Genomic DNA, 7981 nt, shown 5'->3' on the forward strand with positions numbered 1-7981 from the left:
TTTAGGTGACAAGCCTAAAGAATAGGAGAGGGGAGGATAATTGAGCTGTACATCTAATGTACATATCTACTGTATTTGCAGTGTAAAACTAGCTCTCTGGCTTCCTGGAAGAGTTGAAGGTGCTTTAAACCTAGAATCTGCAGTTGAAACAATAACAAAGCTACCACCGCACCTTGGTTTTGGTAAAAATTGAAGGATGGTCTTGGAGAAGTGTAACCACTCTCAAATTCATAGACGGAGCTATGGATGCAAGGACTGATTAACCATGGTATAAAAATGATAGTTTCAACCATGTTTGAGGCTATACAGTGTTAGTTATTTACAAACATTGGAGTAAAAACAAAATTATATTGTAGGTTCTGATGGGGTTCGACAGTTGAACTAAGCTCATGAGGCATGTACAAGTTATATTCTTGAAGAATCAATGGGTATACAGTATATAATTAAAATTGAAATGATACAAATAACAGCTGCAGGAGAACAGAGAGAAGAGAGGGGGTGGGAAGATGGGACAGTGGAACTCAGTTTGAGGTCAGTGCTGTAGTGCTAACATATCACATTTTACAAGGTTGTCATGGAAGGTAAATCAATGGTATACTAGAGCCTATTGTAAGACTGTTTGTGTCTGGGACATTCGTGTTCCAAGGGAAGTTTGTCTGTGTTGCTAGTACCAATACTTTTTTGCAGAGCAATATACTGTGTTTCTCTATACATGGCTCTAAAGTTTTTGGTATTTGATGTTGTCACTGCCATAGTTAATTTTGTGCGGCACTGTTGACATGAGTTATTTAATTCAAAGACTCTGACTCTCTCTCTCTCGCTCCCTCCCCCCTTCTCTTTCTCTCTTTCGCTCTCCCTCTCATCTCTATTGCACTGCTCTGTCCTGCCCCGCCTGTCTTCTGTTCATCTTGTCTTTTCCTCCCCTCCTCTTCCCCCTTTCACTCTGTAATTTTAAAGGTGCAATTCCACACACACACCAGCGCTGGCAAGATTTCTTCCCATTCATTACTGACCAAAGTGTTCTCCCCTCACAACGCAACTTTGCAGATTAGATAATGCATGAACTACCTCAAGACAAGTTCTTTCAACACTCATCATCCCTTTAGGAAAAGGAACAGATGCTAATGCTTAGTGGAAGGAGATGGATGAAATGAGACCAAGGGTATTCTCAACATGGAACTCTGAAAGTGTAGGTCTTAAGTCAAACAAAAACAAAAATGTGTAGCATGTCACAACAAGAAGAAGAAGATTGGCCAGCTGTGCCACCAGAGACTCTGAGTTCGCGCCCAGGCTCTGTTGTAACCGGCCGCGACTGGGAGGACCGTGGGCGACACACAATTGGCCTAGTGTCGTCCGGGTTAGGGAGGGGTTGGCCGGTAGGGATATCCTTGTCTCATCGCACACCAGCGACTCCTGTGGCAGGCCGGGTGCAGTGCGCGCTAACGAAGGTTGCCAGGTGCACAGTGTTTCCTCCGACACATTGGTGCGGCTGGCTTCCGGGTTGGATGCGCGCTGTGTTAAGAAGCAGTGCGGCTTGGTTTGGTTGTATATCGGAGGACGCAAGACTTTCAACCTTCGTCTCTCCCGAGCCCGTACGGGAGTTGTAGCGATGAGACAAGATAGTAGCTACTAAAAACAATTGGATACCACGAAATTGGGGAGAAAACGGGGTAAAATTCAACAAAAAAGAAGAAGAAGAAGATTGGGCAGGGAAAAAAACTGCCTGACAGCACTTCAAGTTCCCAGAAGCACCGGCTCCTCTGTGAAATAGAATACAATAATTTTGGAGAAAACTACCAGACTTCATCCTCAATGAACTTGCATGAATGCATCGATGTGCTTGAGATTCTGCAATTAATAATCTCGGATCAAAGCGGTGATGTCACTGTAACATGGTGCCAGAACTTCTGAGGCTGCATCAAAGGCCATCATCCAATAAAACGACGGCTTCATAAAGACATAAAATTCATCCCTCAAACTTCTTCATTGATTGCCATCTTTCTTCACTCTCTCCCTCTCCCCATCTCTCCCTCTCCCCATCTCTCCCTCTCCCAATTTCTCTGTCTCTCTCATCCTCATGATGTCTCCTCACACTATGGAGCTTCAACCACTGCATATCCTTCACAGGAACCTCCTGGAGGCAGGTACTGTAATAGCCTCATTTCCACCATTTCGGCATTGTACAGTCATTGTGATGGGAAATTTGGTGGTAATTTACGCTGGGCTGTGGCCCCTGAAGGAATCACATTTCACAGTGATGAAGGCTGTCTCCGGGATGACTGTGTACCTCGCTGAGCCGCAGAATGGGCTACCCCCCCCCCCCCCTTGCATTTTATCAGGGATAATTGGCAGTAGCCAAGGCTTTTCCACTGGCCTTGAAAACAAAGTAGAGCAGAGGGTTATACCTACAGTACTATATGTAGCGTTAGTGTGTAACTCTGGAGGACATTCTCAGCACAACTGTCTCAGTCCATCAGATGGAGATATTAAGAATGGATTGTGGTCATGGATCATACCCTGCAGACAGGCATCCTAGCTAAGTGAGCCTGCTGGTATTATAGTTCTTCTGTGTGTGGAGCTGGTCTCTAGTAATGACATCCATGGAGAATGGTAGCTAATAGCCACATCATTGACTGTGAGTTGAGTGTTTGGCTCAGTAACAGGGAGGCAGAAGCAGGTGTGTATTCTGTAAACCACGTTAAGATGCCATTTTCATAATTATTCTCAGGTTGGGTGCAGTTACATGTAATGTTGTGTGGAGACAGAGCGGGCAGAGGGCCCTCTTAGTGTAATGTTGTGTGGAGACAGAGCGGGCAGAGGGCCCTCTTAGTGTAATGTTGTGTGGAGCCAGAGTGGGCAGAGGGCCCTCTTAGTGTAATGTTGTGTGGAGCCAGAGTGGGAAGAGGGCCCTCTTAGTGTAATGTTGTGTGGAGCCAGAGTGGGCAGAGGGCCCTCTTAGTGTAATGTTGTGTGGAGCCAGAGTGGGCAGAGGGCCCTCTTAGTGTAATGTTGTGTGGAGCCAGAGTGGGCAGAGGGCCCTCTTAGTGTAATGTTGTGTGGAGACAGAGTGGGCAGAGGGCCCTCTTAGTGTAATGTTGTGTGGAGACAGAGTGGGCAGAGGGCCCTCTTAGTACTCTTCAAAAGGCCCTCGTCACTCATAATTAGGGGAGACATTTGAAGACGCGCTGAGAAGAAGAAACAGCACCACAAGCTCCTCAAGGGGGACGGCCTCAGAGTGAGTGAGTGAGAGTGAGTGAGTGAGTGAGAGGGGCAAGAAAGTATTTAGTCAGCCACCAATTGTGCAAGTTCTCCCACTTAAAAAGATGAGAGAGGCCTGTAATGTTCATCATAGGTACACTTCAACTATGACAGACAAAATGAGAAAAAAAATTCCTGAAAATCACATTGTAGGATTTTTAATTAATTTATTTGCAAATTATGGTGTAAAATAAGTATTTGGTCAATAACAAAAGTTTATCTCAATACTTTGTTATATACCCTTTGTTGGCAATGACAGAGGTCAAACGTTTTCTGTAAGTTTTCACAAGGTTTTCACACACTGTTGCTGGTATTTTGGCCCATTCCTCCATGCAGATCTCCTCTAGAGCAGTGATGTTTTGGGGCTGTTGCTGGGCAACACGGACTTTTAACTCCTTCCAAAAATGTTCTTTGGGGTTGAGATCTGGAGACTGGCTAGGCCACTCCAGGACCTTAAAATGCTTCTTACGAAGCCACTCCTTCGTTGCCCGGGCGGTGTGTTTGGGATCATTGTCATGCTGAAAGACCCAGCCACGTTCATCTTCAATGCCCTTGCTGATGGAAGGCGGTTTTCACTCAAAATCTCACGATACATGGCCCCATTCATTCTTTCCATTACACGGATCAGTCGTCCTGGTCCGTACTGTACTGGCTTAAGCAGGGGGGCCACGTCTGGCACTGCAGGATTTGAGTCCCTGGCGGCGTAGTGTGTTACTGATGGTAGGCTTTGTTACTTTGGTCCCAGCTCTCTGCAGGTCATTCACTAGGTCCCCCCCGTGTGGTTCTGGGATTTTTGCTCACCGTTCTTGTGATCATTTTGACCCCACGGGGTGAGATCTTGCGTGGAGCCCCAGATCGAGGGAGATTATCAGTGGTCTTGTATGTCTTCCATTTCCTAATAATTGCTCCCACAGTTGATTTCTTCAAACCAAGCTGCTTACCTATTACAGATTCAGTCTTCCCAGCCTGGTGCAGGTCTACAATTTTGTTTCTGGTGTCCTTTGACAGCTCTTTGGTCTTGGCCATAGTGGAGTTTGGAGTGTGACTGTTTGAGGTTGTGGACAGGTGTCTTTTATACTGATAACAAGTTCAAACAGGTGCCATTAATATAGGTAACGAGTGGAGGACAGAGGAGCCTCTTAAAGAAGAAGTTACAGGTCTGTGAGAGCCAGAAATCTTGCTTGTTTGTAGGTGACCAAATACTTATTTTCCACCATAATTTGCAAATAAATTCATTAAAAATCCTACAATGTGATTTTCTGGATTTTTTTCCCTCATTTTGTCTGTCATAGTTGAAGTGTACCTATGATGAAAATTACAGACCTCTCCACCAATTTGCACAATTGGTGGCTGACTAAATACTTTTTTGCCCCACTGTATATGAAAAGGACCACTTCTTGTTTGTTATGTACAATGACATAAATGTCTGTTGCACTTTTGAGTGTTAGAAAATCATTTGGCTAAATAATGCTCATGGTAAGAGACAGCAGATCTCTCTGGACCTTAACAGTTTTTCTCTTTAAAAACAGGGTTTATTCCCACATAAACTACTTGACATTACTCAAGCTACAAATTACGGACACACACACAGAGCACTGTCCTCACCGTTAAGGTCATTGTGGATGCGGTAAATTGGAGGGAGGTATGAGGGAGGTTTGAACAATGTGAAATTTAGGACATGAGTAAAATGTCTGACTTTGTCAATTACTAATCTGGGTAAATTATGCACTAGAGATTAATAAAATATGACACCTGCTTGATTACCCTGTCATTCAGTCTATCACTCAAATATCTATTCCTTAACCATGAGGAAATATGCTTGAATCAAAATATATATTTTTTTAAACATACCACATATGCTAATTGATATTCCTTAGTCTAGAATTGACTCCACAATTGTCTGGTCATGTATCACATTCATTACCTCTCATGAGCAGTCTCTCTCCATCACTCTGTTCTCACTCACACACTCTCGCCACTCCTCTTCTCTCCCTCCTTCTCCTTCTCTCCCTTCCTTTTCCCTCTCCATCTTATGCTCCCCCCCCCATCAGTGATGTAAAAAATACTATTTAAGTTCGTTTTTTAGGGTATCTGTACTGAACTCTACTATTTATATTTTTGCCAACTATTACTTCACCACATTCCTAAAGAAAATAATGTACATTTTCCCTGACACCCAAAAGTACTCGTTACATTTTGACAGGAAAATGGTCCGATACACATATTTATCAAGAGAACAGCCCTGGTCATCCCTACTGCCTCTTATCTGGTGAACTCACTAAACACAAATGCTTCATTTGTAAATTATGTCTGAGTGTAGGAGTGTGCCCCTGGCTATCCGGCCATAAATCAAATAAATACAATTGTGCTGTCTGGTTTGCTTAATATAAGGAATTTGAAAATATATATAACATTTTAGCAATTCCATTTACTTTTGATACTTAAGTATATTTAGAGTAGACCAAATACTTTTAGACTTTTACTCAAGTAGTATTTTACTGGTGACTTTCACTTTTACTTTAATAATTTTCTATTAAGGTATCTTTACTTTTACTCAAGTATGACAATTGAGTACTTTTTCCACCACTGCCCCCATAGCTCTCTCTTCGACCCCCTTGCCATCTCTTTCTTCATCTCTCTCTGGCTTGATTCAGTGAGGTTATCATTTACCAACTATATGAGTTCTACTAGCTGCTCATCTCTGGTCTCCTGAGGATGTGCTTGTGCTGAAGGGAGTGATAATGGCCACACCACACTACACTACCTTTTCCCGGAGCGCCACAGGATTTACCGTCCTCCTCTCCTCCCCTGGCTGTCACTCTCGCCCTCTCTCCCCTCAGCCAGGTGATGTATAATTAAAGCCATGGATCAATACCGACCAATGGGAGAAATGTATCATTAAGTCTCCTCGCCCCCCGTAACCTCTTTGACCTTTAGAAGATCAGTTCCGCGTACTTCTCTACACCCAAGCCCCACTCTGTTCCCTACTGAGGACATGGTCTATACTGTGTATCTACTACTGTGAACAGCCCTCTGAGGTATGCGCGAATTGAATGTGAGGCTGGGCTGTCTGAGGACATGGGTCTCTACTACTGTATGTAGCTACTACTGTGTTTCCCTCTCTGAGAACATGAGTCTATACAGATGAAGGATCTTAATTTGAGCCAGTTTGCTACAGCAGCAAAATAATTGTGCAGCAACAGGAAATGTGAATTATCATATGGATTATAATTAATGGGCATTTTTGTCGGGGTTGATACAGTTTTTGTAAGGGAAAATTACAAACTTCAGAAGCCTTTTTAAAATCTCAAATACACTACACATTTAACATTTTCTGCATATACTCTGTAGCTAATACTGTGAACAGATTAGGAGCCCTAAATTAGCCTTTCCACACTGCTTTCACCCAGTGTGATGGAATGGAGTCATTAAACAGATTGTGACAGTGCTTTGGGGACTCGTGTGCTGCACGACTTCAACTGGGAATGGAAAAGACGGTAAGCCTTGAGTGAGCAAGATCACTGATTTACTCTTGTGGGTATTAGGAGGACTGATGGTATTCAACTTGAACACTTGTTTGGGAGTGTACAATTGGATAGATAGGCGTAATACTGCCTGTGTACAGCATTGCGAGGCTGAATAAACATTAAAGCCCTCTGAATCCTCTGTGAGAGTCTAATTCCATATTCCATATCTGCAGCAGGCATATATCTCTTCCATAGAATTATCATGAAATCTATATTCTGGCGCTATAATTTGGTTCTGAAGTATATTCACAAATAAGGTGCATGTAGATTTGAAGATGTAATGTTTTTTTTTACTGGGGAAAAATAATAATTCAGTCACTACTACACAGCAGTCATAAAAAATAGATGTGATTTCAGTGAAAGCCCCACGAGCCAATTAGCAACGGTAGTTTGAACAGGAGAGTGGGTCGATTGCTCACAGAGAAATGTGTGGGAGGGGTTGGGGGCATTCATATACAGAGAGAAGTGTAATTTCGAGAAAATAAAATAATGTTCCAACCTTGATTCATTGTCAATAGGTACTTGTCTGCACCTGTGATTCAAGATGGAATTGGAAAGTGGCATCTCTCTTTCTTTCTCTCTAAATCATTAGGCTACACAAGAAGACACTGGCATCTCTTTCTTTCTCTCTAAATCATTAGGCTACACAAGAAGACACTGGCATCTCTTTCTTTCTCTCTAAATCATTAGGCTACACAAGAAGACACTGGCATCATTTTCTTTCTCTCTAAATCATTAGGCTACACAAGAAGACACTGGCATCATTTTCTTTCTCTCTAAATCATTAGGCTACACAAGAAGACACTGGCATCATTTTCTTTCTCTCTAAATCATTAGGCTACACAAGAAGACACTGGCATCATTTTCTTTCTCTAAATCATTAGGCTACACAAGAAGACACTGGCATCATTTTCTTTCTCTCTAAATCATTAGGCTACACAAGAAGACACTGGCATCATTTTCTTTCTCTCTAAATCATTAGGCTACACAAGAAGACACTGGCATCTCTTTCTTTCTCTCTAAATCATTAGGCTACACAAGAAGACACTGGCATCATTTTCTTTCTCTCTAAATCATTAGGCTACACAAGAAGACACTGGCATCATTTTCTTTCTCTCTAAATCATTAGGCTACACAAGAAGACACTGGCATCATTTTCTTTCTCTCTAAATCATTAGGCTACACAAGAAGACACT

The sequence above is a fragment of the Oncorhynchus mykiss genome, chromosome 3 (genome assembly GCF_057628025.1).
Source record: "Oncorhynchus mykiss isolate SJ-2025 chromosome 3, ASM5762802v1, whole genome shotgun sequence".
NCBI classification, from domain to species: domain Eukaryota; kingdom Metazoa; phylum Chordata; class Actinopteri; order Salmoniformes; family Salmonidae; genus Oncorhynchus; species Oncorhynchus mykiss.